The sequence below is a fragment of the Lathyrus oleraceus genome, chromosome 6, assembly GCF_024323335.1.
Source record: "Lathyrus oleraceus cultivar Zhongwan6 chromosome 6, CAAS_Psat_ZW6_1.0, whole genome shotgun sequence".
Lineage (NCBI taxonomy): Eukaryota > Viridiplantae > Streptophyta > Magnoliopsida > Fabales > Fabaceae > Lathyrus > Lathyrus oleraceus.
The window spans coordinates 201,545,159-201,569,342 of NC_066584.1; the positions used below are offsets into that span (position 1 = coordinate 201,545,159).

At 37.4% G+C, this 24,184-nt stretch overlaps 1 pseudogene; it reads right to left on the reverse strand.

Moving 5' to 3' along the window:
* Window positions 1–2,601: 2,601 nt before the first annotated feature.
* LOC127094756 (uncharacterized) lies at window positions 2,602–4,770 on the reverse strand (annotated as a pseudogene).
* Between the last annotated feature and the right edge of the window lie 19,414 nt (window positions 4,771–24,184).

The following is a 24,184-nucleotide window of genomic DNA, read 5'->3' on the forward strand; positions in this document are numbered from 1 at the left end:
TGGATGAAAAAGGAGCAAAAGCGAGCAAGCTACTTGAATAATCATGCACTACATTGCGCCCGTGATAGAATAGAGGAAAAGTGGCATCGTATGCCATCGCGCAAATGGAAGAGCTGCCAACGTAGCATCGCACGCATGATGTAGTACATTGTGTGCGCGATGAGCCCCTTTCTAGGCAATTTCTAACACGTTATGGTACAATTTGATGGCTATAAAAAAGCAGACTTTAGACTTTTTTAGGGGTTATGCGATTGGCGACTGGAGAGTATGATTTAGAACACCGAAAGTGAATTTTGGAGTGCATTCGAAGTCATCGGAGGCCAAATCTATAAGTAATTCTTATCCAATATTATTATTATCAATTGGTATTGGAATTTTATCAGTATGAGTAGATAGACACTTTTAGGTTACGTTTTGTCTGATGAACCTGTTTCAAACCTGTTAGGACAAATGTTTAATTTGATGTTGCCTGAATTACCTTAGTTATATCTATTTAATTGCTTCTTTCACTTAAAGAGCCTTATTTGAGATACTCTTTTAATGTGACTATGGACGCATAAGGAATACTGACCCTTAGCCTATGCGTTTGATCTACGATAATTATCGTACTTATGCCGGTTGAATCTGGATATGAGACCTCGAGTAGTGGCCTTAAAGTTAATGTACTGTATTATCTCCAGCTTTCACTTACGCCGGTTCAATAGGGATACGAGACCTCTAGAAGAAACCAGTGAGACATACACTAAGGGATTGGGTATAGTGGTCATGTTAACTCACTGTGGAAATATAACGACGCTTATTTATGTAATGTATTAGACATCAATATGAGAGAAATATGGGATTCTTGTAAAAACCTAACCATTTTATATAAATTTTCATAACACTTCTTTTATTTTCAACTACAAACTTGAAATCCCCCAATTGTTACTTTTATACTTGCACAACTATTGTTTTGTTAAATAGTAGTCAATATGGATTCAATACTCTTTGTATTACTGCGACACTATGGGTACACTTGTTGAGAAGTCATTAGTCACCTTCTTCTTCAATAAAGTTGCTTCGACCTTTTCTTCTTTCCATCGCCAACCACACATCGCCGCCCTGTACTTCCTTTTCAAACCACATTTGTCACCTCCTTCTACACAATCTTCACCACCAATTTTCTCCCACCCTCTTTCCAACCTTCCTCTCTCTCTCTCTCTTCATAAAACCAAAACAATTACCATCTTCTGCAACAATAAACACACTTTTCATAATTACAACCATGATACATATACCTTTCACTTTGATCAACTTTTCATTTTTTCTACATAACCACACCATTAAAACAACAATCTTCTACTCTTCATTCATGTTTTTTTTGCTATAGTGCATACAACAACATCAATCGTGAAAACCTTATGTTTTCATACATAAACCACCTTCATATCATCTACCTTACCTCACCATTACCATCCATCTCACTCGCCTCAAACATCATAAATCCTCTCTCTTAGTGTCCATGTGAAGTGAAAATAAACTCATACCAAAATCATTAAACCATGCCACCCATTTCATCTCTCTCAATATCTCAAGAGAATGAAACATAAGAGCTTGAAAATAAAGGACCTTCCTCTCATACATCTAACTCTCAGGAAATGAATGAAGAGTATCAGAGAAAAAACATGATTGCTCATGCCAAGTAACGCATCCTTTGAACTCTCTGTTAACCTTTATTGGTTTGTACTCCAAAGTTTTGCTACTTTTCTTTATTCATTTTTGTTTCTATTTTGTTTGTTTGTTTTAACATTAGTCTAGTGCCTTTAACTATTTTTCCATATGTCTTGATAACTTTAAATTTTAATTTAAAAAACTATAGTAACTTTTTTTTATCTTGTATTGTTTTATCCTTACGCGGTGTTGTATGCTATGGATGGTATTGGACCTCTTTATTGTTGTTATCCATATGAAAGTAATAATGAGTTGAGTCTTGTTACGATAAATATTTGTTTATACTACATATTCATAACAATTAGTGATCTAAACTATAAACCAATGTTGTCATGATCGAGATATTACATAAGATCGGGAGGAGACATTAAAATCGTAAAATATAAAATTGTAATTAAAATCAAAAGATCTTACTCAATTAATTTTATAAGATCGAGAAGGAATAACAAAATCGTAAAATATAAGATCGTAACCAAAATCGTAAGATTTTACTAAAAAAATACTTAAAATATTTTATATTATTTATATTAAATAGTATATAAGTTTGCATATTAAATAACAAACCATCAAATTTAAAAATCTTAACCATAAAATTAAAAATCTCAAATCTTAACTTAAAATAACAAACTCCATAAAATAAAATACTCAAAATCATAGAGGCTAGTACAAATCACAAAGGCGCTGAGAGTTTGGATTTTTCCCTATAATGTCAACTCCTTCATCTTCATTAATCTCATCATCCCCTCCACCATAATTATCACCCTCATCATCTCCTTCACCACCTTCATTTGCATTTCCTTCTTCATTGTCACTTTTTATAGTTTCAAGGACATCAAATTCATCTACATGTCCAGTTGATTTAGCACCAGTACTTTGCATCAAATCTTCATCTTATTCAGCCACATTTACATGATTACCACCTGCATTTTCTTCCTTAACAACATACCACCAATCGTCATCATCTTGGAAATCATCAATTGTTAGATCTCGTTTTTTCCTTTCAGCCTTATTCTTGGTCAATCTTGTATTTACCATCACATACACAAGATCATTCATAGTCTTTTGTTTCAACCGATTTCTTTTCTTTGTATGAACCTAAAAAGGGGAAATATTAAATTAAAATGCATAACATATAGTAACTATGAAAAATGTATATGATAAATTTAAAAAACATACCATTTCAAAAGCACTCCAATTTCTCTCACAGCCAGAAGAACTGCATGTCAAACTTAAAACACGAATAGCAAAGTTTTGCAACTTTGGGTGTGCATCACCGTAAGATTCCCACCATTGAGTTGGTGTCTTGTTTTTTAGTCCACGTTGAGCTATTTCACTCCCAAAGAACCCTTTTTTACTCTTAAAATCCTCAAGTTGACCATCAACTTTGTTCACCATATCCATGTCTCCTTCCGTCATTCTTTCTAAACATGCATACATTCCTTGTTTCACTTCATTATCTACTTTGAAATTAGGTCTGTAATGCAACATTGGATTAAGATAATAGCCTGCAGCATGCAAAGGCCTATGCAATTGTTTGTCCCATCTGTTATCTATAATTTTCCATAAAGGTTGGTAGCTACGATATTTTATAAAATTATACCTTTTTCTATTATTATTGTAGCTAGTTTGTATTTCCTCTTTTGCCTGATCCATTGCTTCATAGATATAGCCCATGGATGCCTTTTCATCAGAATCCACCATACGCAAGACTTTAAGTAATGGAGAAGCACCCCTAAGGAAAATAATCAAATTCTTCCAAAAGTCCTTGTTTGTGACTATATTTTCAACAAATTTTCCATCTTTTGTCTTGGAAAATTGGCTATCCTTCCATTGCTTGGAAGTGAACATCCTATACAATCCTCCCCTCTTATCATTCAAGCAACCCAAACACAAATATGATGTTGCAAAGTGAGTGATGTCAGGCCTTATCAACTCACCTCCTTCAGTGTAATGATGCAACAAAGTTATAAGACCAGTCCTAGCATAAATGTAAGTTGTGATCTTTTTACCCGAATTAATAATCTCCTTATGCATATGTATCTTGCTCTCAAAATCCTCTAACATTAGATCAATGCAATGAGCTGCACATGGTGTCCAATAAAGCTTATTCCTTTTATCCATCAACATTTGTCCAACCAACTTGTAGTTTGCAGCATTGTCTGTTACAATTTGGACAACATTTTCTTCCCCCACTTCCTTAACAATATCATCCATCATTTTGAAAACTTTATCAGTTGTCTTTGAAATGCTAGATGCATCAATTGATTTTAAAAAGAAATTACCCATAGGACTATTGACTAAAAAGTTTATGATAGTCCTCCTCTTTTGGTCAGTCCATCCATCCGTCATTATTGTACATCTAAACTTTTTCCACGCAGCTTTATGCTCCACCAATATGCTATTTATAGACTCAACTTTTTTTTCTTTAAATATTTACCTCGAATATCATGGTAAGATGGTGGTTTATATCCTTTACCATATTGGGCAATCATTTCACACATCTTTATAAATTCTTCATCTTTTACAATGTTAAAAGAGATAGCATCATTGTAAAAATAAGTTGCAACTTGTAAGTTAGTGTCCTCCTTCTCTTTTTTTAAAAGCATCGTTAATAGTTGATTGAGAAGTTATCCCCCTCTTGAAAATATTTGCAAGACCAGAAGATTCAACTTTTTTTCTTTTACCATCTTCCACATCAACCTCTACTACATCTTCACTTAGAGTTCTCTTTTTGATGAGTTTGCTTTGCAATCTATGAACAATGGTCCATATTTGTTTGCAAACTTCATCTGGAACAGACACACAAGGTTCAACATTACTATTTATCCCTGCTAAATGATGCTTAAATCGAAAAGCACCGCCGCTATACTCATTATGACAATAGTTGCACTTGATCTTTCTTGATCCATCATTTATGGGAGTGCCATGTTCCCATGCCACACCTTGTCTTTGACCAGGAGCATTTTTGACAACTTTCTTATTTCTCACATTTCTAACACTTGGGTTTGTTGGAGGAGGAAGCCACGTACTACTACCAGTACCACCAACCATCTGTCCCATTAAAAAACTAAGACAAATAACTTTTATATAAAAAATTAAAAAATACAAATATTTTTTGAAAATTAAAACACATAGTAGTATAAAACAAACAAAAAGGAGTGTAAAAATATATCTTACAAATATATATAAATAAATTAAAAAAGACAAACAATTTTTATAAAAAGAATAAATAAATAAACAAATTTAAAAAGATAAATAACTTTTTTCTAACCTATATTTATGTGTTTGTAATATAATTTAACAAATAAAATGTTGCAATGTAATGTCACTAACTACTACTTGTAACATAAATTTTTTTTAATATTTTTTTATATTATATTATATGTATGAATAAGTGTTGTAATAAAATCAATTTAAAAAATAACATGTGAGCTAAAGAAATAAAGTTGCATTATTAAGAAAATAAACAAAAGATTTGATCGAGTACAACCTTCCCCATTATTATTTTAAGAATTCAACAACTATTATACTATATTATATTAGAATATATGTATTATATTATTATTAAGTACAAAGATATTACAAAGATGCAGTGAATAGTGATGGCTATATACTGTAATAGTTATGTTAGTGCAACATCTCTAAGAATATTACATCGGAATTGAGGCGTGAAACTATTATATTTTATTAATGTACATTGTATTATATATGTTTCATTGTTTAAGAACTCATCAACTATTATATTATATTATATTGGAGTACATTGTATTATATATATTATATTAAAGTACATCCTGAGAGCTAATAAGAAAATCTGACTTATCCTATCTTAGTCACATCATATCAATCATATCAATCCTTACACATTGCTAAGCCAAACAATAAACAATACTAAAATAAAGATAATAACTCAAGTGGAAGATGAAATGCAGAAAAATAAGAGACAAACAAGAAAACGAAAACATAACAACTTACATCTTCTTCTTCGACAACAAAATTTGAGAAAGATGAAGACTATGTCGCCGATTTTACATAAGACTAACCATTAGGATTCAAAGCTATTGAAAAAAAAACAGGTATTTACGTATTTATAACACACGAATCGTAAATCGGGTCGCACTTGACCCGGATAACTAAGCCCATATTTACGGGATTCTACCTTCAAATTTCGAAACCAATTAATTTCACCGTGATTTCAGCATAAAAACAATCTTGCTTGCGATCCAGATCGGTGGAGGTGATTAAGATCGCAAAATCGTGCGATTCCATGATCTGGATCGCGATCTTGACAACATTGCTATAAACTAATTCACTTTTGTTTAGTTTTTTGCTTGTAAATAATATGTATGGTTGTTCCTGCCTTTTATTGTGTTGCGATTTCAGAGTTTAAATCCAATTTAGCTTTTGAAAATCGTTTGGACGCATATATTCGGTTGATCGGTTTTTTATAGAGTGATTTCTACATGAATCCACCTTAAATTAGCTTAGAGTTAAATTCGATACTTTAAGTTTTAGTTTATTTTTTCCGTTATAAGTATTGTATTTAGTTTATCGAGTTGCTCGATCTCTGATTGCATTGCAAATTCGACTTTGTAATATCATTTTTGCTCGAATTCTTATAGAGTGATTCTTACATGAATCCACTTTAAGTTAGTTTTGAACTAAATTCAGTACTCTAGATTTCAGTTTATTTCTAATCCATTGACTTTCTCTTGGACCTTCTTACATTGAGCTCCTTGTTTTTTACATTTACTTGTTTATTGGGCTTGTACTTTAATCACTTTATTATATCCCCATTCGATAAAATGTACCCCCATTCCCATGACATATAAATTTTTTACTTTCCTTTATTTTGTTCTTATTGCGTTAGTTAATTGTTAATTCAAGATTAGTGTAAAATCAACTTTTCAAAAGAACAAAAAAATAATGTTTGATCCAACGTCGAGTAATTTTCTCAAGTCAAACAATTTTCAAAACTAAGTCAAGCCATTTCATAATATCATTTTTCCACTAACACGAACAAACAGTTGATCAACATCGAGCTTTTCTTTTCTGCTTATCCGAAGTGTGTAAAAACCTTTTTCTTATAAAAATAAGTTGAAAAGGGAATATGTGGTTTACACTTGCCTGCTTCTCGAATGATTGGCCCATGTTACATTGCTCGATCTTTTCATCATCCAAATAAAATACCTAAGTTCAATATTAATTTTCTCAAGTAACTTGGATGAAAAGTGAATGGGTGGTTTACACTTGCCTGGTCCTTGAATGATTGAATGATTGGCCCACGTCATATTGTTCGATCTTTTCGTCATCCACCTAAAAACAATCCAACTCATTCAAAACTCCTGCCTTTTGGCATCAACTTTCAAACCCTTTTCACAAACGAAATATGTTTCGTCTCAAGGCGATGTAAAACAACGCTTCGTCCCTAAATGTGTGAGTTAAGATAAGTGACAATTTTCCCGTGAATGTTGATATGTAGAAATCCATTCAATGTGATGAAAATGCCCCTCCTTTAAATTGTTTTGGGTAAATAATGTTTTCCGTCGATTTGTGACAAAATAACTTTCGATAAAATAGACCAACAAACAAACATTTCTACCCAGAACTACGTAACCTTGAGTTTTCCATCACACCTGGAGATACGTAGGAGCGAAATTCAAAGTCTCATCAGACACCCTAATAAAAAATAAACCTTTTGGTCTTATTCTTCTTACCTTTTTAATAATGCGAGAAGGTAACATTCGAAAGCTAATATTTATTCACAAACTAACTAAATGGTTCCCATTGAGTACAACGGACGTGAGGGATGCTAATACCTCCCCTTTAGTAATCGGCTCTCGAACCCGATTTGGTTGCGACGATCATATCTTAGTCGTTCTTTTAGGGGTTTTATCGATATTTCCCATTTTCCTTTTATGTGAATAAATAAAGTTCAGTGACGACCCTGTTAGTTATTGCACGAGCGTGCAATTGCACTTCGTGAATGATCGTATTTTCCGAGGTACGACATCATATTATAATTCTTTCTAAGTATTGATGCTACTGACATTATTTAATTGATTGAACTTATTATAACTCTAAAAAACTTGAGAATAAGAAAACATGTACACTTGGATTTTAGGCACTCGCTGGTTTAACTTTAACCTCATATCTTAGGTTTTTTTTTACCGAGATAACCCAGTTTTTCAAAAAAAATCCCAAAATACCCCAGGTTTCAGAAAAATTCCCAAACTACCCCACTTTTAGGAGGAGGCGCTAATTGAATTGGCGACTCCTCTTAAAACTTGAATGGAGGCGCCAATTGGATTGGCTAGGGCAGGTGCCCTAGCCAATCCAATTGGCGCCTATGTGTAAGGTTTAAGAGGAGGCGCCAATTCAATTGGCTACTCCCTTAAAAAAGCTTCAAATGACAAAACCTCCAACATGAAAGTTGTAGATCTTTTCAAGATAATGAATTTGGACATAAGTTTTGCATCATTTGGATTTTTTATGAGAAAGTTATGGGCAGTTGAAGTTGGACTTCTGAGTTTTTCAATTGTTATTTGACCTATAATGTTTTGTATTATCGCATGTGTTTCTTTTAGAATTATGAAATTTTGTCCAACATAACAATTGAAGTAGACATATCAAATTTTGCAATGCACTTGATCCCACCTCAAAATAATTAAAAATGAGTGAGTTAGGTCCTTGCGAACTTGACCCAAAATTAGGGTTTCTGTCAAAATGACCTATAATGTTTTGAAATGAATGATGAGCTTCCAAGTTTCAAATGGATTTTTGATGAACATGAAAGTTGTTCATATGGCGACTCTTATTAAAACTTGAATGGAGGCGCCGATTGGATTGGCTAGGGCAGGCGCCCTAGCCAATCCAATTGGCGCATATGTGTAGGTTTTTAGAGGAGTCGCCAATTCAATTGGCGACTCCCTCATAAAATGCCTTTTTTGTCTTTTAAATAGATACGTTGTGTGACCAATTGTTCCACAGCTCATATAATCATTTGGCTATCATGTTTGGTGTTCGTCGTCGATACGGTAAAGTGATTTATGCGAGAGACAAACCTCAAATGCTGATGCTGTTTTGGAACATCACCATGTTCGATCAACTGAAGAGGGAGTTGGTTTGATGGTTAGACGGGAAAATACCAGAAGGGGAAAACATCATAAGTATTGAGAGACTTGACAGTATCTTTGGTTGGGTGCGAATGAAGACTGATAAGGATGCTAGGGAAATGATGTTCGGTCGAGACGACATTAATTTGATTGTTGTAATCAGTTAGAATTATTTATGTTTTCAGATGTTTTGTACTGATGTTTGTTATGAAACTCGTTGTAACAAGAACTTAATGATATATAATGATTGATTGTTATAGAAATACAATGTTACAAAAAGCTTAAGATCTAGATGATGCTCCTTGATTGGGACAGTTGTTTTTGTTGTGTCCTGGTTGACGACAGATACTACATAATCTTATCATTTTATCTGTGGAATCCATCTCTGTTCTGATACATGTGTTATTTAGCCTTCCTTTCTTCTTTCTACGCATCTCTTCATTGTGCCAAACAGTATCTCCTTCATATGGAGGCCAGTAATCCTCCATTGGTAGTACTGAGAAGCTTTGACTATATACATTCATGATGGTGTTGGCCTTGTACACATCAGATAAATGGTTGTAAGCGTCTTGACGAGTATAAGCGCATGCTGCAATGACATGGGAGCAAGGTATGCGGAAGGCCTGAAATTTTCCACAATCGCACCAACTTCTGTGTAGTCTAATAGCGTAGGCTAAATTTGGTCTCCCCTCGTTGTTGCCCATTGTTTCCTGGACGCTGAAATTTTGTCTATGATGGTCAAAGACTGTTACAGCGTGTGTCGTAGCTTTGATGCTCTCCTCTTTCATGACCTTCATGCAACACTCACTGAATACTTGTCCAGACATTAACACTGCACTCCATCTTTCACCTCTGGTTGCGAACATAGAAGCCAACCTATAATAGGTTGATCTTACCAAGGCGGTTATCGGCAGATTTCGAATTCCTTTGAAAACCCCGTTCATGCATTCCACAATGTTTGTTGTCATGTGGCCCCATCGACAACCACCGTCAAATGCTCTTGTCCACTGCTCTACTGGTATGTTATTTATCCATCTCCCTGCGTCTTCATTAGACAGTCTAATTTCATCACGATAATATTGAAATGACGGTTGAGTTAAAGCATACCCAACATTCACCACCTTCTTGCGAAGATTCTTATCTTTTATAGCACGCATGAAGTTTTGTGCAATGTGTCTGATATAGTAGACATGTGTAGAAGGAGGATCATGCCATCCTTTGTCATGGTTGTTGTAGGCACTCTCAATGGCAGCATGTCTATCAGAAATTAAACATAGATTGGCTTGTGGAGCCACATGCGTTCTGAGATGTCGAAGAAAGAAACCCCATCCACCAGCCATTTCACCTTCAACAAGAGCAAAGGCAATGGGAAAGACATTGTTGTTACCGTCTTGTGCAACCGCCATGAGCAAAGTACCCTTGTATTTTCCGTATAACCAAGTGCCATCAATTTGCAAGATAGGTTTGCAGAAAGCGAAACCTTTGATGCACGGGTCAAATGCCCAAAAGAGACGGTGAAATGTTGTATTACCTGTAGCACAAGTTCCGTATGGCATCATTGCTGGCACTGTCTCCATAATTGCCACAGTTCCTGGGACATATGTTTTTAGTGCCCATAAAAACCGTGGCAATTCCTTGAATGAATCCTCCCAGTTGCCGAAAACCTGTTCAACAGCCTTTGTCCTTGCAATCCATGCTTTCTTGTAAGATGGAGTATAATTATATGTTGTTCGGATATGGGATATAATTATACTCACCTTCACTGATGGGTCTTTATTTACCAATGGCAGAATATCTTGACATATCAAAGCTGTGCTCAGTTTACGATGATCTTGTTCAACGTTAGTTGCAACGCAACTGTGCGGTGGGTCTATTGAAGCGATCTCCCAAGAGTCATTTTTCTTCTTGTAAGACGCAGCCAAACGAAACTTACAAAGCATGTTACGACATTCGATAACATACCTTCTAGAATCAGTGCGTTTCACTATAAAGTCAACAAAGTTGTTCATGTGGAATTTTTTGATTGCCAAAACACATTCTTCTTTGGTACGAAACATGTCTCCCACCTTTAATTCGCCTACTGGTCTCGGATACGGATTATAGAAGACACTATCGGATGTTTCATCGTCGTGAAGATCCATATTTGTCATATGTTGAGGCGGATTGTAGACATGACTAGGAGGTATTGGTGGTGGTTGATCATCATCTTCATCGTCGTTGTTCAGCATGTGATCAACCTGTATCTCGGTCTCCTCTTCTTCTTCATCAACAACGTCGACTTCTACTTTTGCTTCTGGGTTGAGTTCATCTGACCATTGTGCATCATCTGCATCATCTTCACCAGCTTCATCCTAATCGATTAGTTGAGACTGTTGAGATGGTATACATGGTTGTAAAGTAATGTACAACTCGATACAATTGTTGCCTGAATGTTCATGACTAACAAACATGTTTTCAACATCTTCATTGTCTCGTACCTTAAGGGGGAAAAACTTGAATTGACCATTCTCAAAAAATATTGGATTTTGATATGTGATCTTTGACACAATACCTGATCCTATAAAGGATTGTATTCTTTTTTTCAAATTCAAAAAGGTTGCATTTCTCTTGATCGTGACTCTAATGGTATCAGTGTTTCAAAAACAAAAACCATGAAGCTCAGACTCAAAAGTTTCACCGTTGCAGTGAACGTTGACACTGTATAAGGATGAAGATGACATTGTGGAGATGAAAACTATTTTCCTACTGCAGATGAATGTGAGTGAAGTGTCTTGGATGTTGATAGTAAGACACTTAAATAGATGGTATCAGTGTCTCACATGCTAGCTAGTTCTGAGATGATGTGTCGGACATTCAAGCTACTCTGAGATGATGTGTCAAGCATGCAAGCTAGTTCTGAGATGATGTGTCAGTCATACAAGACAGTGTGAGTTGATGTGTCAACCATACAAGCTATCAAGAAGTGACTCTTCAGCATGCAGGAGACAAGACAGCCACGTGTCGGACATGTAAGATAGTTCTGAGATGATGTGTCTGACATGTAAGACAGTCTGAGATGATGTGTCAACCATGCAAGCTATTAAGAAGTTAGTCATCAGCATGCAGGAGACAAGACAGCCACGTGTCGGCCATGTAAGATAGTCAGAGATGATGTGTCAACCATGCAAGCCATCCACAAGTGACTTATTCAGCATGCAGAAGACAAGACAGCCATGTGTCAGACATGCAGATGGTGTCACCAAATGGTTTGGCGCCTCCACTTAATGCTTGTACATGGTCGCCAATTCAAGTGGAGACACCATGCAATCAGACCTCGAAACCAAGCATCCAGACCTAGCCTTGCATGCATGTCCCTATGGAGGCGCCAATTTGAATGGCAACCCCTCTTTAGGATTGTACATTGTTTCCAAATGAGGTGGAGACACCATGCAAACACAAATTTTTATGCTCTCATCCATTTGCCTATAAATACATCCACTCCTTCAACACTTCTTCCACACCAACATTCTCACTACTTCCTCTACAATATTATTATTACAATTTCATCTTCGACAACATCTTCCAATTTCATCTACACCAACTCCCTAACAATATGTCTTTACTCACAATGGGCGAAGCACACAGGGGAACAGTTGCAAACATCGCAACATATGTAAGTTTTTTCTTTTGTTAACTTTTTATCTTTCATCTTCACCAACCCCATTTTATTTTGAAATACCAACTTAGTCAAGTGTTGTATTATTTCTATTATAGGATGTATCAAGGTTTCGAACTCGAGTCCACGAATTTGTCCCAATGGACCCGATGATTCAACCTTATGTTGAACTCACCGGTTTTGGTCATATTAGCAAGATTATGTCTTAGTCTATAGATAACAAGTTCATTCTAGCCTTATGCGAAAGATGGAGGCCAGAGACACACACATTTTGGTTTCCAACCGGTGAGTGTACCGTGACGTTAGAAGACGTCTACATGCTTTTAGGACTACGAATTGAAGGCAAAGCTGTTAATGGTAAGACCAACTATGCAAATTCAATTTGCATGGAGCTTTTAGACACTGATTTGTTAGATGATAATGCTAGAGGTCAAGGTATACTACTCTCACGCCTAAAGTCATATTATAATAGTTTATATTTAGATGAGCATTCTACCGAAGATGCTCGAATAATAAAAACTAGGTGTTACATTATGCTGTTAATAGGATCCTTTTTATTTCCTGAAGGTAGTGGTTCTAGCATGCATATTATGTACTTACCTCTACTTAGACATGTAGATAGAATAGGTAGTTACAGTTGGGGATCCGCTTGTCTAGCCTATCTCTATAGTTCGTTGTGCAAAAACTCCCACAAAGACACATCTACATTTTCTGGATGTCCTGTTTTGCTACAAGCATGGGGTTGGTCAAGACTACCGTCTCTAGCACTGGTCAATAACAACCCTTTCACTTTTTCATATGCAAAAAAGTAAGTTGTTTAAATTGCTATATCTTTACTTACTTCCTTAAAGTTTATTACCTCAAACTAATTTTTTTTAACTTTTTGGTGTAGATGGTCGGCACGTGGTATGAGTTACAGCAGATGTCCGAGACACTATATTACTCAGTATCGCAACCTGTTGGATCACCTTTGACCGACAAACGTAAGCAAAATAACTTCATTATTTCGTCATATTATTTTAACTTTTTCTACATTCATTATAATCCTATCTTCTTTAACATTTCAGTTCATTTGGCGTCCATACCTTAATCTGGATCATGACCATGAGGTCAACGCTGAAAACACAGCCGTATGGACAGCATGCACACCGATAATACGATTCACAACTGTGGAGATGCACAACACCGATTGTGTGAAGCTGCAGTTCGATATGGTCCAGAATATCCCAGATCCCCCAGCTAGCCTAGGAGAATGGCATATGCGTAAAGTGAACGACCAATGGAACTTCAACCCTTGGCAAACCTTCGCAAGATCGGAGTGTCGCACGTGGAAGCACCGTCATGACCATGTCTTAACTGACGCAGTCATGCCAAATGAGGTAAAACCAAGTCGTACTTATATGGCTTGGTACAGATCGGTTGGTTTTCAATTCATCGCCGATGATATGTACCTCTACTACCCACGCCAGACAAGTTACACACAAGAAGGATCAACATCTAACCCCCAACAACATTCTCAGCCCGGTTACTCTCAACCCCCTATCCGTCAAACTTTCCGTTCCACAAACACACAAACATACAACCAAAACATGCCATTCACCCAACCCCAATACCAAGAACATACCCCATACCACCACCAACAAATTGACCATCAACCTCAGAACGAACATCGCTTAGCACCCACACCATCACCCTACCAAAGTCGCCTTAGCCAAAACACTAACCGCCCCTCCTCCTACCGTAGCCAAGAAGCCCAAACATCACAAAACCAAAACATCCTACAACCCTATCTCTTCCAAACACCCCAACAACCTTTCCAACCTTTCCTAGACGCATCATTCACACCCATGTCTCCCTTCAACCGTCCCGGTCTCCCATCCATGAGTCAACCACATCCCAACTTCTCTGGCATGGGTCATGAGCTCAGCTACGCCGGTACACCATCATTGAATACTGAAGACTATGCTGACTTGGCTGAATACCTCAATGGATCTTCTCCTGTAGGAGGTAATGACGCTCCTGGCCCCTCAGATGAACAAACACCAGTGCAGAATCGTCAACGTGGGTTAAGGCCAAGGGTTAGGGTAGCTAGGGGATGTGGGACCGGAGGTCGGTTAGGTGATCCCGGTCATCACCATTAGGTTTCTTTGTGTAAACTCCAAATTTTATTAATATCAAGTCGTATTATATCAAATTTATCTTTGTGTAAACTCCAAATGTAACACCCCGATAATAATATGATAATTATTTAAATTAAGTTAATAATATATTTATTAATTTAATTAGATAATTGGATTATTATTATTATTATTATTTTGGAATTATTGAATTATTATTATTATTGGAATAATAATATAATTTGGAAAATATATAAGTTGGAATAAGTAAAAAGAGTTCATTTTGGAAAATAAGGTTTTCACGTGAAACTCAGAGAAGCGATTGTGAAAGAGGAAAAAGGGCAAAGAGGCAGAGCAAGAGGAAGAAGGTTGGAGAAGAGAAGAGCTTGGAGCTTAAAGATTCGTCGATTAACTCAGGTAAGGGGGGTTTATCGTTGTTTAATGGGTATTATGGGTTAGCATGTAATGGGTAGTGATAAACCGTGATTTGACCCTAATTGGGATTTTGAAATGCTGAGAAATTTTGATGAATAAGTTGTGCTAGACTGTAATTGAATCTGTGTTTGGGTTAGTTGTAAATTTCCGAAAGTGTAGCTTTTTACGGAATTGGAATCGGAGGTCCGGAAGTCCTCCAATGGCGGAAAATGCGGAGAATTCTGCATTCTGCCTTGAGTTAGCGCAGGAACAGCTTCTGTCTTGCGTTAACCGGTTAACCCAGGGTGTTAACCGGTTAACACTGTTTTGAATTGTGAAAATTGCTGTTTGTGTTGCGTTAACCGGTTAACCCAGGGCGTTAACCGGTTAACACTGTTAAGTTTTGGGACAGGAAGCGTGTTGTGCTGCGTTAACCGGTTAACCCAGGGCGTTAACCGGTTAACACTATTGCAGAGTGGAAAATTGGTGTTTTAAATGTTGTGTGCCTATTTGAGGGTTGGTCTATGTTGGCCTATGATGTAACAGGGATTAATTCCCGCTGTTTTGAGCAGTATAGGTATTAGTAGAGTGTACTAATACTGTGTTTAATTATTTGACATGATCTGATGTGTTGATGATGTATGATGATATGCATAATGCTGTGAATATGTATATTATGCATGTATTTGTGAATGGACTGTTGTATGGCTTAGAGTGTGAGCATATGTCCATTGTGGATTGTTGTTGATGTTGCATTGCTAGATGATTAGCGTGCATAGCATAGCCTTCGGGGCTGTAGCTAATTCCCATGGTGAGGAATTAGTGAGTGAATCATTGTGGATTTGTTGTTGATGTTTGCATGCTAGATGATTAGTATGCATAGCATAGCCTTCGGGGCTGTAGCTAATTCCCATGGTGAGGAATTAGTGAGTGAGTCATTAGATCTCAAATGAGTGGGACTAGTGAGCTTAGTAGCCGTATCTGGATTTGATCGGTGAGCTTGAACTATATGTTCAAGAATAGTCGGTACCGCATGTGTGGAGTCTCATTGCATAATGTATGTATGGCGTATAATATGAATGGATGTATTCCAATATTATACGTGTGGTTGTGTTGACATTGAGTATGAGTATGATTGAGTTGATATTGCCGTTGCTGAATGTGTAATCTGATTTGGGTGATGAAATGTGTTATTTACTTAACATGACATGATAAATTATAATGCTTATTATATCGATTGAGGAACTCACCCTTACACTATTTTTCAGGTAACGAGCAATGAGTTGAGTAGAAGCTAATGCTTGGAGTCTAGTGTAATCTCCTTAGTGGGTCGTGCTCTGATAGATGTAACATCGGGATGGGATGTTTTAACTTGTTTTAAATGTTTTATTGTTGGTTATGAACCATTTTACATGTAATGTTTTACATGATTGATGAGATTTCTATCCGCTGCGTTTTATGCAAATGCTTATGTTTTGAATCAATAAAGAGCATGACCGTTATATTGGTGTGCAGTGTTTGTGTGTGACACCCTTAACTGCATAATTACTCTGAGTTTTATATGTTGTTTTAATTAAATATTTGGGGTATTTTAGAAGGGTGTTACATTAGTGGTATCAGAGCATAGTCGGTCGAGTCGAGTCGTAATTATTCTGTTTCCCCTGTACGGTATAGGTGTTGTGTAACCCTATCAGTACTCATTGTTTTAGTTGTTTGGGTTTTCAGAATAGAGATGGCTGGAAGAGGTAGAGATGATGCTGCGATTGCTGAGGCTCTGGGTATGCTAGCTGGAGTACTTGGAGGAAATCCGAATGTTGTGGGAATGGGAGCTGCTCGTCAACTGAGTGAGTTCCAGAAGAACAATCCTCCAATGTTCAAGGGAGCATACGATCCAGATGGTGCTCAGAAGTGGTTGAAGGAGATCGAGAGGATCTTCCGAGTGACTGAGTGTGCCGATAACCAGAAGGTCAGGTTCGGTACGCATATGCTGTCAGAAGAAGCTGATGATTGGTGGGTTGCTACCCGCACTGAGTTGGAAACTGCTGGGAATGCTGAAATCACTTGGGCTGTGTTCAGAGAGAGATTCCTGAGGAAGTACTTTCCAGAGGATGTCAGAGGAAAGAAAGAGATAGAGTTCTTGGAATTGAAGCAGGGTAACAGGTCTGTTACTGAGTATGCTGCGAAGTTCACAGAGCTGTCAAAGTATTATACTCCCTATAATGAGGCTGCTGGAGAATTTTCGAAATGTGTGAAGTTTGAGAACGGATTGCGTCCTGAGATCAAGCAGGCTATTGGATATCAGCGGATCAGAGTGTTTTCTGACTTGGTTGACTGTTGCAGGATTTTTGAACAGGATTCCAAAGCCAGAGCAGAGAGCTATCAACAGAGAGTTGATAGGAAAGGCAAGAATCAGAATGATCGTGGAAAACCGTATGCAGCTGGCAAAGGTTTTCAGAAGCAGAGTGGGATGAAGAGGCCTAGTGGGGGAGACTCCAGTGCCCCTGCTAAGTGTTATAGATGTGGTCGGGCTGGACATCGTGTCCATGAGTGTACCAGTGCCGAGATGAAGTGTTTCAAGTGTGGCAAAGGTGGTCATTTGGCTGCAGAGTGCCGGTTGAAGATCGTAACTTGTTTCAACTGTGGAGAGGTGGGTCATATCAGTCCACAGTGTCCTAAGCCGAAGAAGGAGAATCAGTCAGGAGGCAAGGTCTTTGCTTTATCGGGTTCTGAGACTTCTGCAGATGATCGTTTGATCTGAGGTACGTGTTATATTAATGGCTTTCCTCTTGTAGCTATTATTGACACCGGTGCTACTCATTCCTTTATATCTTTGGATTGTGCTGTGAAACTTAAGTTAGAGATATCTGAGATGCTTGGAAGTATGGTAATTGATACTCCTGCGAAGGGTTCAGTGACTACTACTTCAGTTTGTTTGGATTGTCCTTTGAGTATTTTTGGTAGAGATTTTGGGATAGACCTTGTGTGTCTTCCACTAGTGCAGATTGATGTTATCTTGGGTATGAACTGGTTGGTGTTTAACCGGGTTTCCATCAACTGTTTTGATAAGACTGTGATATTTCCTGAGATCGAAGAAGGAAAGAGTTTGTTTCTATCAGCCAGGCAGGTGAATGAGGAAGTAGCAGATGGGGCAGAGTTGTTTATGCTGTTAGCGACTTTAGAGGCTAAAGATAAACTGGCAATTTGTGATCTAGCCGTGGTGTGTGATTTTCCTGATGTGTTTCCAGAAGAAGTGAATGAATTACCACCAGAGCGTGAAGTTGAGTTCTCGATTGATTTGGTACCTGGTATTAGACCGATATCGATGGCTCCATATCGTATGTCTGCTGTTGAGTTAGCTGAATTGAAGAGTCAGCTGGAAGATCTGTTGGATAAGAAGTTTATTCGTCCGAGTGTGTCACCGTGGGGTGCACCAGTGTTATTGGTTAAGAAGAAAGAAGGTACTATGAGGTTGTGTGTGGACTACAGGCAACTGAATAAAGTGACGATCAAGAATCGGTATCCTTTGCCGAGGATTGATGATTTGATGGATCAATTGGTTGGTGCGAGTGTGTTCAGCAAGATAGATTTGAGATCTGGGTATCATCAGATACGTGTGAAAACTGAGGATATTCAGAAGACTGCTTTCAGAACAAGGTATGGACATTATGAGTATTCTGTAATGCCTTTTGGTGTGACTAATGCGCCTGGAGTATTTATGGAGTATATGAATAGGATTTTCCATCCGTACCTAGATAAGTTTGTTGTGGTGTTTATTGATGACATTTTGGTGTATTCGAAATCTGGAGAAGAGCATGCTGAGCATTTGAGAGTGGTTTTAGAAGTTCTCCGAGAAAAGAAGTTATTTGCTAAACTGTCTAAGTGTGAATTTTGGTTAGAGGAGGTTAGTTTTCTTGGTCATGTGATTTCAAGAGGTGGTGTTGCTGTTGATCCTTCTAAGATAGAAGCGGTGTCTAAGTGGGAAGCTCCGAAGTCTGTTGCTGAGATTCGAAGTTTTCTTGGTTTGGCTGGTTATTATAGGAAGTTCGTTGAGGGATTTTCTAAGTTGGCGTTACCGTTGACGATGTTGACTAGAAAGGGGCAAGCGTTTGTTTGGGATTTAAAATGTGAAGAAGGTTTCCAAGAGTTAAAGAGAAGGTTGACTACTGCTCCTATTCTGATATTACCGAGTTCGTCGGAACCATTTGAGGTTTATTGTGATGCTTCATTGTTGGGTTTGGGTGGTGTGTTGATGCAGAATAAGCAGGTTATAGCTTATGCTTCGAGACAACTGAGGGTTCATGAGAGGAACTATCCGACACATGATTTAGAGTTGGCAGCTGTGGTATTTGTTCTGAAATTATGGAGGCATTACTTGTATGGGTCAAGATTTGAGGTTTTCAGCGACCATAAAAGTTTAAAGTATCTGTTTGATCAGAAAGAGCTGAATATGAGACAGAGGAGATGGTTAGAGTTTCTGAAGGATTATGACTTTGGTTTGAATTACCATCCGGGTAAAGCAAATGTAGTAGCTGATGCGCTGAGCCGGAAATCGTTACATATGTCTATGTTAATGGTTAAAGAATTGGATTTAATTGAGCAGTTTAGAGATTTGAGTTTGGTGTGTGAGAGTACTCACAATAGTGTTAAATTGGGAATGTTGAAGTTAACAAGTGGTATTCTGGATGAGATCAGAGAGGGTCAGAAATCCGATGTACTTTTGGTTGATAAGTTGACTCTAGTGAATCAAGGTCAAGGTGGTGAATTCCGAGTTGATGAGAATGGTATTTTGAAATTTGGTAGTCGGGTGTGTATTCCGAATGTTACCGAACTTAAGAAGAGTATTCTGGACGAAGGACATCGTAGTGGCCTGAGTATTCATCCTGGAGCTACGAAGATGTATCATGATTTGAAAAAGTTATTTTGGTGGTCGGGAATGAAGAAAGAAATTGCGAGTTTTGTTTATTCCTGTTTGACTTGTCAGAAGTCAAAGATTGAGCATCAGAAGCCGTCTGGGCTAATGCAACCGTTGGCTATTCCAGAGTGGAAGTGGGATAGTATCAGTATGGATTTTGTTTCTGGTTTACCGAGGACAAGTAAGAATTGTGAAGCTATTTGGGTGATTGTTGACAGATTGACAAAGTCGGCTCATTTCATTCCGATCAGAATGGATTATCCGTTAGAGAGATTAGCCGAGTTGTACATTGAGAAGATTGTAAGTTTGCATGGTATTCCGTCTAGTATTGTTTCGGACAGAGATCCTAGATTTACATCGAAGTTCTGGGAAGGTTTGCAGAGGGCTTTGGGAACTAAGCTGAGATTGAGTTCTGCATATCACCCGCAGACTGATGGTCAGACTGAGAGGACGATTCAGTCATTAGAGGATCTTTTGAGAGCTTGTGTTTTGGAAAAGGGAGGTGCTTGGGATTGTTATTTACCTTTGATTGAGTTTACCTACAACAATAGTTTTCATTCGAGCATTGGTATGGCACCGTTTGAAGCTTTGTATGGTAGGAGATGTCGGACACCTTTATGTTGGTATGAGTCCGGTGAGAGTGCTGTGGTTGGACCGGAGATTGTTCAACAAACTACGGAAAAGATTAAGATGATTCAGGAGAAGATGAGAATTGCTCAGAGTCGTCAGAAGAGTTATCATGATAAGAGGAGGAAGTCACTTGAGTTCCAAGAGGGAGATCATGTGTTTCTTCGTGTTACTCCGATAACTGGAGTTGGTCGAGCTTTGAAGTCGAAGAAGTTGACACCTCGATTTATTGGTCCTTATCAGATTTTGGAGAGGATAGGGGAGGTAGCCTATCGTATCGCTTTACCGCCGTCGCTTGCGAATTTGCATGAGGTTTTTCATGTGTCTCAGTTGAGGAGGTACGTTCATGATCCGTCGCATGTAGTCCAAGTAGATGATGTACAGGTGAGAGATAACCTGACTGTTGAAACATCGCCTATGAGGATCGAGGATCGAGAGTTGAAGCAGTTGCGGGGTAAAGAGATTGCCTTGGTGAAGGTAGCTTGGGGAGGACTAGCAGGTGGCAATGTGACTTGGGAACTGGAGAGTAAGATGAAGGAGTCTTACCCAGAGTTGTTCGCTTGAGGTATGTTTTCGAGGACGAAAACTCTTTTAGTGGGGGAGAGTTGTAACACCCCGATAATAATATGATAATTATTTAAATTAAGTTAATAATATATTTATTAATTTAATTAGATAATTGGATTATTATTATTATTATTATTTTGGAATTATTGAATTATTATTATTATTGGAATAATAATATAATTTGGAAAATATATAAGTTGGAATAAGTAAAAAGAGTTCATTTTGGAAAATAAGGTTTTCACGTGAAACTCAGAGAAGCGATTGTGAAAGAGGAAAAAGGGCAAAGAGGCAGAGCAAGAGGAAGAAGGTTGGAGAAGAGAAGAGCTTGGAGCTTAAAGATTCATCGATTAACTCAGGTAAGGGGGGTTTATCGTCGTTTAATGGGTATTATGGGTTAGCATGTAATGGGTAGTGATAAACCGTGATTTGACCCTAATTGGGATTTTGAAATGCTGAGAAATTTTGATGAATAAGTTGTGCTAGACTGTAATTGAATCTGTGTTTGGGTTAGTTGTAAATTTCCGAAAGTGTAGCTTTTTACGGAATTGGAATCGGAGGTCCGGAAGTCCTCCAATGGCGGAAAATGCGGAGAATTCTGCATTCTGCCTTGAGTTAGCGCAGGAACAGCTTCTGTCTTGCGTTAACCGGTTAACCCAGGGTGTTAACCGGTTAACACTGTTTTGAATTGTGAAAATTGCTGTTTGTGCTGCGTTAACCGGTTAACCCAGGGCGTTAACCGGTTAACACTGTTAAGTTTTGGGACAGGAAGCGTGTTGTGCTGCGTTAACCGGTTAACCCAGGGCGTTAACCGGTTAACACTATTGCAGAGTGGAAAATTGGTGTTTTAAATGTTGTGTGCCTATTTGAGGGTTGGTCTATGTTGGCCTATGATGTAACAGGGATTAATTCCCGCTGTTTTGAGCAGTATAGGTATTAGTAGAGTGTACTAATACTGTGTTTAATTATTTGACATGATCTGATGTGTTGATGATGTATGATGATATGCATAATGCTGTGAATATGTATATTATGCATGTATTTGTGAATGGACTGTTGTATGGCTTAGAGTGTGAGCATATGTCCATTGTGGATTGTTGTTGATGTTGCATTGCTAGATGATTAGCGTGCATAGCATAGCCTTCGGGGCTGTAGCTAATTCCCATGGTGAGGAATTAGTGAGTGAATCATTGTGGATTTGTTGTTGATGTTTGCATGCTAGATGATTAGTATGCATAGCATAGCCTTCGGGGCTGTAGCTAATTCCCATGGTGAGGAATTAGTGAGTGAGTCATTAGATCTCAAATGAGTGGGACTAGTGAGCTTAGTAGCCGTATCTGGATTTGATCGGTGAGCTTGAACTATATGTTCAAGAATAGTCGGTACCGCATGTGTGGAGTCTCATTGCATAATGTATGTATGGCGTATAATATGAATGGATGTATTCCAATATTATACGTGTGGTTGTGTTGACATTGAGTATGAGTATGATTGAGTTGATATTGCCGTTGCTGAATGTGTAATCTGATTTGGGTGATGAAATGTGTTATTTACTTAACATGACATGATAAATTATAATGCTTATTATATCGATTGAGGAACTCACCCTTACACTATTTTTCAGGTAACGAGCAATGAGTTGAGTAGAAGCTAATGCTTGGAGTCTAGTGTAATCTCCTTAGTGGGTCGTGCTCTGATAGATGTAACATCGGGATGGGATGTTTTAACTTGTTTTAAATGTTTTATTGTTGGTTATGAACCATTTTACATGTAATGTTTTACATGATTGATGAGATTTCTATCCGCTGCGTTTTATGCAAATGTTTATGTTTTGAATCAATAAAGAGCATGACCGTTATATTGGTGTGCAGTGTTTGTGTGTGACACCCTTAACTGCATAATTACTCTGAGTTTTATATGTTGTTTTAATTAAATATTTGGGGTATTTTAGAAGGGTGTTACACCAAACATTAGGTTTCTTTGTCTAAACTCCATTTTGGCAAAATTCACATACACATGTTTTGACTGAAACCCTAATTTTGGGTCAACTACCCAAGAACCTAACTCACTCATTTTTTATGATTTTGAGGTGGGACAAAGTGCATTGGAAAGTTTGAGATGTCTACTTAAATTGTTATGTTAGACAAAATTTCATAATTCTAAAATAAACATATGTGATAATACAAAACATTATAGGCCACATAACAATTGAAATGTCAAAGAGTCCAAGTTCAGGTGCCCATACCTTTCTAAAAAAAAACTCAAATGATGCAAAATTTTAGTCCAAATTCATTATCTTGAAAATACCTACAACTTTTATGTTGAAGGTTTTGTCATTTGAGGCTTTTATCATTCAAACAGAAGGACTTGAAGTTGGTCCCTTTTGGCAAAATTCACATACACATGTTTTGACAGAAACCCTAATTTTGGGTCAAGTTCGCAAGGACCTAAATCACTCATTTTTAATTATTTTGAGGTGGGACCAAGTGCGTTGCAAAATTTGATATGTCTACTTCAATTGTTATGTTGGACAAAATTTCATAATTCTAAAAGAAACACATGCGATAATACAAAACATTATAGGTCAGATAACAATTGAAAAACTCAGAAGTCCAACTTCAACTGCCCATAACTTTCTCATAAAAAATCCAAATGATGCAAAATTTATGTCCAAATTCATTTTCGTGAAAAGATCTACAACTTTCATGTTAGAGGTTTTGTCATTTGAGACTTTTTTAAGGGAGTCGCCAATTGAATTAACGTCTCCTCTTAAAACTTACACATAGGCGCCAATTAGATTGGCTAGGGCACCCGCCCTAGCCAATCCAATTGGCGCCTCCATATAATTTTTAAGAGGAGTCGTCAATTCAATTGGCGCCTCCTCCTAAAAATGGGGTACTTTGGAAATTTTTCTGAAACCTGGAATATTTTGGGATTTTTAAAAAAAAACTGGGTTATCTCGGTAAAAAAACCCATATCTTATTTTAAATAATTTTGGATAAGGAATAATTAAAATAGAGTTGAAAAGAAATAATTAATAAATAATTGAGGGGTCAGATTTGATTCTTCC